This window comes from Streptopelia decaocto (genome assembly GCF_964273445.1).
Source record: "Streptopelia decaocto genome assembly, chromosome: 24".
Lineage (NCBI taxonomy): Eukaryota > Metazoa > Chordata > Aves > Columbiformes > Columbidae > Streptopelia > Streptopelia decaocto.
This window is the reverse complement of record NC_138679.1, coordinates 4,945,984-4,956,033: the sequence shown is the minus strand read 5'-3', so window position 1 is coordinate 4,956,033 and position 10,050 is coordinate 4,945,984.

Sequence of the window (10,050 nt, the reverse complement as noted above, 5' to 3'; positions counted from 1 at the left end):
AGGTGAGCACAGCGGCGGCACCTCCACAGGGAGAATGACATTCAGGAAAGACTGTGGTGGGACCAGGGATCCCAAAGTCTGATCTCATCTCAGCACCGACTTGTGTGAAACTGAGGGGGTCCAAGGGCACGAACGCTCCTCGCCGCTCCACTGGGCGTGAAAACACAGACGTGATGCGAGGAACGGGCAAGACCTTTAAACGGACACACTGTGGAATGGCAGCGGCTTATCTCTGTCCTCCAGCATCCCCCATCAGCGCGGGCGGAACAAGCACCTGGCGACCCGTTTTGCATTCAAAATTTCCAATATTCTGAGCAAAATGATGGAAGAGAAGTAAATGCAGTCTCAGGTGAGCACCATACTCAATTCAGGGGGGTTTAATTTATTTTTTTTTAGTTTTTTAATAGGGTTTAAGCTTTCAAAAAAGATTGGCAATTGAAGGGCAAGGGCAGTGTAGAAGAAAACTATTCCAAACAAGCAAGTAGTTTCAGCTCCTGGCTATTTTTTTCCATCAACAACTTCCTCAAGCCCTTCGACCTGGTCTGTTCACAGGGTTCTTGGGCTTTGCTTCCTCAGCAGCACTCCTCACATTTTCCTCTGGATTTGCAAGGACAGATCCTTAGATACCATGTCTGTTAAGCTCGAGAACAAACACCAGAGCCCCTTCCCCAGCCCTGGGCTCAGCACCAGCTCTCGGGGGGTCTGTGCCACATTCTCTTCATCAAACAGACACGTTTCGTACTTTTGGGTTTTGCCACATCCGGTCGTTGTTCCAGACGTGACCACGGCCCAAAGAACTCGGCTCCACACTTGGGGAACAACTCGCTCAGACTTAATAAATGGGTTTTCTGTGTCCTGCTGGACGAACTCCCACTGGCTGCTGCTGGAGCTGGGCTCCCCCTTCACAGGCCTGGGTATCGACCACCCAGTTAGCGCCTCGATCTTTGATATGTTGATCCTCAAGCCTGTCTTCCTTCTCAGGTGCAGCAAAGTCAGTGCCCGCAGCGCACAGCCCAGCTCAGTGTCCTACAGCGAGCACAGTACGTCCCAAACAGCCCAGGCTGAGCCTAAACATCGAGATTTCGTAGCACTTTGAAGCCACTGGGTAATCAAGCGACAGGACAGGAAACGGTTTTGTCACATCCTAAGCTGAGGGTTTCACCACTCGTCGGTGTCCCCCGGTGTCCTCCGGGTCAGGGAGCACCGGGCTCGCGGTCACGGAGAACAGACGGGTGAGTGGTGCTGTTCCTCGAGAGATGCGAGATGAGAGTTATCCAGGGAAGCACAGGCTGGAGCGGGAAGGAGGAATGACAGGCAACAATATTTATGAGGAGCAGCAGCACATTGTGTGCAGAAAAAGCAGTTCTTCTCTTCTCTCTCTTCTCTTCTCCTCTTCTCTTCTCTTCTCTTCTCTTCTCTTCTCTTCTCTTCTCTTCTCTTCTCTTCTCTTCTCTTCTCTTCTCTTCTCTTCTCTTCTCTTCTCTTCTCTTCTCTTCTCTTCTCTTCTCTTCTCTCTCTTCTCTTCTCTTCTCTTCTCTTCTCTTCTCTTCTCTTCTCTTCTCTTCTCTTCTCTTCTCTTCTCTTCTCTTCTCTTCTCTTCTCTTCTCTTCTCTTCTCTTCTCTTCTCTTCTCTTCTCTTCTCTTCTCTTCTCTTCTCTTCTCTTCTCTTCTCTTCTCTCCTCTCCTCTCCTCTCCTCTCCTCTCCTCTTCTCTCCTCTCCTCTCCTCTTCTCTCCTCTTCTCTCCTCTTCTCTCCTCTTCTCTCCTCTTCTCTTCTCTTCTCTTCTCTTCACAGATTCGGGCAGTCCAGGGCCTGCAGAATCTCTGCTGCCAACTCGACTCCCTTCGGCCCACGCTGACAACACAGCTGGGTTTACCAGAAATGCACCTTCTCCATCTGAGGTATCTGCCCCCCATCTCAAGCCTTTAAAAAGGGAATGGGAAAACGGCGATGTGTTAACAAAAGCAGATGATTCTTCCCTACTCGTCATCCACAACAGCTCGGGGTTGGGGATTTTTTAATCCCTGTAGCATTTGAAGTCAAACATCCAGGTTCCTTCTGGCTCCCTCTGCAGCCAAGGGAAAAATGGGCAGTTCCAGGGAGCAGCTTAGCTGAGCTGGGTTTAAACACGGGCCTTGGGTAGGCCAGGCTGGCAGTGGCTGCTTGCTGAGCCCTGAGAAGAAACCTGTTTGGGGTGAGGGTGGCAGAGCCTGGCCCAGGCTGCCCAGGGGGGTTGTGGAGTCTCCTTCTCTGCAGACATTCCAACCCGCCCTTCAACCCCTGACATTCTGGGATCCTGTGAGATCAAATGGTAACAATCCAACTGAAACTAAGGTAGCTGTATGAAGGAAATAGGTAGAAACCTGCAGTTCTTCCCACACACAGTATGGAATCTGGAATTTAAAGTTATTTAGGAGATTCTCACCACCACACATGGCAGCGAAACCTATATTGCACTCACCCACCTAAAGCTCAGCTACTTTGAAAATGAGAAATCAAGAACTCAGTGTCCAAGCTGAAGCCTTTTAAACCAAAGTTCCGCACTGAGCCCAGAGGTTTCAGGCAAGACAGGCTACAGCGATTTTAATTCAGTCTCATACTCGATTCTCTTTCATCATATTTAATGCAAATAACTGCAGGATTTTAGTGTTTGCAAAGCAACAACACAGTCAGGCAAAGTTTAAATGTGAAAAATGAAAAAGTAATGATATGTAAATGACCTTTCCTACCGCATAGCGAGCGAAGAACGACTGAGCAAACAGAACAGGCGAGGGCTGGAGCTCCGCGCTGAGCGATTTCATGGGCTGTTAAAACAAGCAGCTTGAAATATTCACTCACTCTGATGAACCCCTTTATTAAAAAGGGAGCAACATCAGCACAATTCTGGAGTTACAGAAATGTAATAATAACTACAACGCGGGCCACGTCTCGGAGTCGTGTCCTCCCGAACTGGTGGTACCTGCTCTTTCCCACCTGTGCTCCAGGCAGCACGTTGGCTCCAAAGCTCCCGAATCACCTTTCCAGCAGGGATCTCACAGCCTGGGTTCAACTGACCGTGCAAGATAAGATAAAACACACCACCAAAATAAATATATTGCAGTCAGGTTTTTAACAGCACAACCCAGCAGGCTAACAAGCTTAACAACTGGTTAAATGGTTACAGAATTTTGCTTTACGTCAAGTAACAAAACGAGACAAACTGAGCGGGCTTTGAGTTGTCTGAAATGAGCACACAGAGCTCCCTTGGCATATAAGTAGCCAAATAAGACATTACCTTTGCTAATTTACCACCAAAACAGACGCCGCTCACTCAGCACCCGTAAAGCACCCACTGACGTGCGCTGGATGACAGACGAGCTGGAGGGCTGGACAGGGGAACGACGAGCTTTGTTCAGAAGGGTGTTAAAGATCTGAAACAAGGGGGTTCGCGCAGGATGTCACAGCCGCCCCGTAATCTTCTGAGCTGCAGTGATCACACAAGAAATTCCCCGCCAGACGCACACAGATGAGCAGAATATATCACCTCTGCCATTCAGACTGAGCCTTTGGGGTGTCCGTGGGTATTATGTTATTTACTGGCATTTTCCCATCGCTCACCTGCTCCAGTTTTATGGGCCTATGCAAGAAAAGATCTTCTTTCCCCATCTGCTATCACGGTTTTTATTTTGGTGGTAGGATTCTAGCACTGGTCCCCGAATCCTAAACACAAACCCATTGAAATGCACCCAGAGCTTACAGTGAAGTCAGGTATTTTTTCCTTCATCATTTCCAATCTGAGACATAAAACATGTTGCTCATGACAGCCACCCTGGCAGTAACAACCGCTTCGGAATTTCTAACCAGAATGTGTTGTCACAAGATGCACATACTTATTCCTTATCAAAATTCCGCCAACCAATGGAGTAACGTACAGGAGCTATTTTAAAAGCCCACAGAAACACGACAATGCTCCTTGAGACAGGAAGGAAACACCCTTCAACCCCTGACATTCTGGGATCCTGTGGTTCTGTGTGCTAAGTATATCTTTCCAAACTTAATTTCTATGCAGTTTGGGGGTACATGCTCTGGGTGCCTCCATCCTGCACATGGTCACCGGTGTGTCTGTTGGTGCCTGGAGTCGGTGCTGCCCCATGGAGGAGCGTGTGGGACCCACCAACTGTGAGAAACAAAACCTGGGAGGGGATTTTCCCCCTTACCTGTGTTATTTCTCAGACGTGCTGCTTGTGGAGAGCTACAACATCTCACAAGAGCCAGCTTAACCAAGACATTACCCCGTCTAAAACTCCTACGGGTTGCTTCAGAAGTGAGCATGTGATGTGCCCGTAAGCGCTTGGCCCCTTTGAACTTCCCTCCACGTTAGTTACGGTTCTTAGTCAGTGTCTTACCAAGAACTTGAACGGATTGGGGCAAAAAGGTCCTTAGTCGTTCGTATTTTGGCAGGCGATGTGCGTCTAAGCAAGCCCACGTGCCTACAGTATTGTCACCTATATCTAAGCTACGTTAGGTATGTTTTACCATCAATAAAACACTCATCATATAGATACGTTTGGCCATATGTGTCTTGTGGCTGAGACTGGGCTGACTGTGGAGCCTGAAATGAATGGGTTGTGTGTCAGTGCTCCGAGTAGCATGGGACAGGAAAGCAGAAATTCAGCAAACTGTTAGTGCTTGCCAGCTTTTGACACATCGCAGGTTTGAATGTGACTCCAAAGGGGAGGGGGTTTGTTTTTAATTTGAGTGTTTTCAGGAAATTTCCCATTTATTTTCGGAGGACGTTCAGTGTTTTAGCAGCACAACAGTGCCGGCATTGACAGGGAAATGAATATGTCGCCCTGTTTGGTTGCAGACTTACTGGCAGTGCTCACAACGACAAAAGCACACAAAGAAAGACGTTGTTCGGGAGACAGGAAACCGGGGAACAGGAGCCCCGCGGGGTCCAAAGCAGCGTCAATGTGAGCTCTGTGGTGTCTGCGCCGCAGCGGGCGCAGGTGCCGCCGGATCCGGAGCCGTCGGCAGGTGGGGCAGGTTGGTGGCGTTAACGGGACAGAGCTGGCTGGTGATCTACAAGTGGGTATGGCCGGTAAAACATCCTTCAGAAACATTTCAGAAGGAAAAGCTGTGATAGGAATACAGGCTTTAAGTCAGTTCACTGCAGTGCATGAGCTCTTGGGATAACCAGGTGTGATCTGAGCTAAGTGCGCTGCTCGGCTTTGCCCAATGTCGCTCCCCTAAAACTGTAACCTATGCCGAGAAACCTGACCATTTAAAAAATGTTTTCTGTAACATTGTTCTCTAAACTTGAAGTGATGTTACAGTTCACAGGAAAATAACTTCATGACTTAAAAACCTGGCAAGCTAAGCGTAGCAGAATCAAATCTCAAGTGCATTTCTTGACATATTCCTCAAAATTATTCCACAGTTGAAGTTGGTTTTGAATGTTCAAGCCATTATCTCTAAAAACCTTTTGCTCCAAGGGTCCGGCCATCTTCGGACATAGTCTGTTAGGTCTTAAGTTGTGGCTTCGAAAATATCTGGTCAGAAGGGTTGTCAGATTTTTCACTTGGCCTGGGGACAATCGTAGAGTCAGAGTGTCCTGTGCCGGGAGAGACCGACCAGGATCACCGAGGGGACTGCGTCACCTCCGCGAGATTCTCCTGTGGTCATTCCCCGTTGTCTTTACTGAAGCTTTTTTCTAACGTCCACTTTGATACCAGAGTATTCACAGCAGGGTGCTGGTATTTACTCCTCGCTCTTAAAGAAGCTGAGCCGAGTCTGTTGTCCATGAGATCAGCTCCGAGTCTGAGGTTGGTCTGCGCTGCTCTTTGTAGTTTGAGCCTGGAAACTGTTGTATGGAGCAGCTGATTGCTGAGAATGGCTCACAGAGCAGGGATGCTGGGGGTGGAGAGCAGGTGGCGATGGGAGCTATAACCTGTGCGGAAGTGTTCTGGAATAATTGAAGGCACCAGTGTCTGGTGTGTAGCATCGTATAGATGTTCTTGTGATAAAAAGCATAAAATCTTCAGGCTTAGCTATCAGTTTTGTAGTTGACATCATAACCATCCTCAAAGAAACAATTCTGGGTAAATTTGCATTTGCACACAGAATCCCAGAATGTCAGGGGTTGGAAGGGGAAAGCTCATCCAGTGCAATCCCCCCATGGAGCAGGAACACCCAGATGAGGTGACACAGGAAGGTGTCCAGGCGGGTTGGAATGTCTGCACAGAAGGAGACTCCACAACCCCCTGGGCAGCCTGGGCCAGGCTCTGACACCCTCACTGGGAACAAGTTGCTTCTCCTATTTAAATGGAACCTCCTGTGTTCCAGTTTGCACCCATTGCCCCTTGTCCTGTCACTGGTTGTCACCCAGAAGAGCCTGGCTCCATCCTCCTGACACTCCCCCTTTCCATATTGATCCCCAGGAATGAGTCCCCCCTCAGTGTCCTCTTGTCCAGCTCCAGAGCCCCAGCTCCCTCAGCCTTTCCTCACACGGGAGATGCTCCACTCCCTGCAGCATCTTGGTGGCTGCGCTGGACTCTCTCCAGCAGTTCCCTGTCCTGCTGGAACTGAGGGGCCACCACTGGACACAATAAAACATCATTAAAAATGTCGTCCTAAGCCAGAAGAAGGTTATCTAAAAAAAATTATAGGAGTTCAGGTGAAGAAATACAAAACTATATAAATGAAGTGTGAAACAGCACAGCAGCATTTCAATAGGCAGGGAAAACTGCGTTTATCAAAACATTTGTATTTTATCTGGAGAACAAAGCTTTTCTCATTACCAAAATAACTAACAGAAGAAAAAAACCAAACAAGCACTAACCAAATGTGAGTCAGTTTTCAGCACTTCTTGCTTCCTCAACAGACAAAGTTATCCAGCAATTTTAGCTACAAATATACTGCTCACTCACTATGTTTTTTAATACATCCGCATGTCCAGGAGCTCAAGGAACATATTTTACAGTCTCTCAAACAGTACCTGTTTAAACCTTCCCCCTTCCCCTCCACCCCCCAAAACAATCACTGATGGAGTAAGCAAACCCGCATCCCCACCGAACCGTGAAACACTAGTGCCAGAACAGCTGCATTTCAGGTTTCTGAAGTTCAGTGCTACAGAAATATCACTTTTTCTAGCATAGATTCAAGGAATTAATGAAGAATAATGAAGAATATTTATAATCCACACTTCATATAATCATATTCTCTTCAGATCCTGTTTGGAGACACGATGATGCAGTACAGTGTTATGTTTTCTAGTTACAAAGACACAAAAGAAAGAAGTGAAACCCATTTCTCCCATTTCTTATTTCCACGGTTTCAGAACACGCTTTAAACACAACTTATTTATTGGAACTGAATTCCTAATGTGGAACAGATACTTGAGCAAGAAGGTCCAATTCACCACAGCCCTTTGATACTGAAGAATAGAGAGCTGCTTCTCCAAAAGAGCAGGAGCTCGTCCCCTTTGCGACTGCAGGAAGCAGCGACCTCAGGGTGTTTTAAGCGTCTTTTTTGAGAACCAGGTACCTGTACTGCAAGGACTCTGGAATAAAGCACGTTCACCCGGCACAGGAGCTCAGCAGCGCGGGCGGGTGATGCCGCTTGTTCTCGGGGTTGCTTGCAGGCGTTTGTCGCTCAGAACCGCAACCGTCCCGCATGCAGACTCCAACGGGAGAGCTGGAATCACACACACAGAATCAGAGAATCGACTGGGTTGGAAAAGCCCTCAGAGATCATCCAGTCCAAGCCTTGGTCCAACTCCAGTCCATTGACTAGATCATGGCACTAAGTGCCATGGCCAATCTCAGTTTCAAAACCTCCAGGGCCACTGAGTCCAGCACCTCCCTGGGCAGCCATTCCAATCCTGACCACTCTCTCTGCACAGAATTGCTTTCTCATCTCCAGCCTCAATCTCCCCTGGCAGAGTTGAAGCCCATGGCCCCTTGTCCTATTGCTGATGCCTGGGAGAAGAGCCCAATCCCCACCTGGCTAGAACTGCCCTTCAGGTAGTTCTAGAGAGTGCTGAGCTCAGCTCTAAGCCTCCTCTTCTCCAGACTGAACAAGCCCAGCTCCCTCAGCCTCTCCCCATAGGGCTTGTGTTCAAGTCCCTTCCCCAGTCTTGTTGCTCTTCTCTGGACCCGCTCCAGCACTTCAATCTCTTTCCTGAGCTGAGGGGCCCAGAACTGACCACAATACTCCAGGTGTGGCCTCCCCAATGCAGAGCACAGGGGAAGGGTCACTGCCCTTGTCCTGCTGACCACGCTCTTTTGGATACAGGACAGGACACCAGTGGCCTTCTTGGCCACCTGGGCACACTGGTGGCTCATGTTGAGCTTCCTGTCCATCAGTCCCCTAGGTCCCTTTCTGCCTGACTGCTCTGCAGCCACTCTGTGCCAGCCTGGAGCGCTGCAGATGAATATTAAAGGCAGACTGTAGTAAAACCCGTTGGTTTTAACTGTCTGACGCAGCAGACAGTTCACAGATTTAGTTTCTTGATGTCTGCTCAAATAGAGGATAATGAGACTGTTGATAGAGAAAATCCCTAATGACGTTTCTGTGGTGTTGGCAGCGAATGACTTGGGCGCAGGAAGCAGCTAATGGGGCTTATTCCAGGAGAGCTCAGCTGGGAAACTGCAGGGACCACTGACAATGGCTCGGGACAAGAAGGCGGTTTGAACCCATTCCCGTGAGGGGTCCCATTCCAGTTCCAAATGGTGCTCAGTTTGAGTCACTCCAAAATTAGCTTATGTTGCAAATTTCTAAAGCAAGATACAAGATCTCATTAAAACATACCCAAACCAATGCTCTTGCTAGTATCACAGGTACTGACTGAGAGTATTCTTGCAATAGGGAGAAAAAAAATATGTATTTATTTTGACTTTCTAGAAATACCTAGATCTGGATCACGATTAAATCAGAACTATATCTTCAAAAGAAGCAGATCGCGTGCTAAAGTCTTGAAGAATTTATCTGAAATTCCCTAGACAATCAAAGCCAATTCATTAATGGCAATAGCCACAGATAGTAATTAAGGACTGAAACCCGGGCCGTTGCTTTCTGTTGCCTACAGAGGGAGCCTAGAGCAGCTCACACAGAGACAACGGGAGCAAGATGAAGCTCACACAGAGGAGAAAATAATGCAATAGTGATGAAGTGTGAAGTCTGTCAAAGGGGCTGCCTGGCGCACCAAGTCTGCCCAGCGGGGTGTCCTGTCTGCAACGGTGCCTGCAAGCGAACCCGGAGGGGAGAGGCCGTACAGATACTGCCCGGGGAGTCTCTGCTACAGCTGTCAGCCCCACGAATATCCTGAGCCTGACATAATTTGCCCTTTGGGAATGACAGAATCATTTTGGTTTGAAGAAACCCTTAAGATCATCATGTCCCCCCACCCCTGTCCCTGCCCCATGTCCTGAGAACCTCATGTCCGTCTGTCCAACCCTCCAGGATGGTGACTCCAGCACTGCCCTGGGCAGCCTGTTCCAATGCCCCACAGCCCTTTGGGGAAGAAATTGTTCCCCACATCCAACCTCAGCCTCCCCTGGCGCAACTTGAGGCCGTTTCCTCTGCTCCTGGCGCTTGTTCCTGGGGAGCAGAGCCCGACCCCCCTGGCTCCAAGCTCCTTTCAGGCAGTTCAGAGATCAGAAGGTCTCCCCTCAGCTCCTGTTCTCCAGCTGAACCCCCAGCTCCCTCAGCCGCTCCCATCACACTTGTGCTCCAGCCCCTCACCAGCTCCATTCCCTTCTCTTCCCTCTCTCTAGTCCCTCAATGTCCTTATGATGAGGGGCCCAAACTGAACACAGGGTTCAAGACACAGAACTCCCAAATCACTTCCCAAATACTTGCTCGACCTCCTTTTTCTCCCCCTTTAGCTTTCTGCAGCCACAACGTCCTTGAGCATGACTCCCCAGACCCTCCGCCTGCTGCAGGAGCCACCACCTCCTTGGTTTGTTTGAAGCTCGCTCCTCGGAGCTTCACTTGCAGACCTGAGCTCCTGTAGTGCTGGAACAGACAGTGGCCAGTCCACTCCTGCCAGACGCTTTGTACCACTTCAGA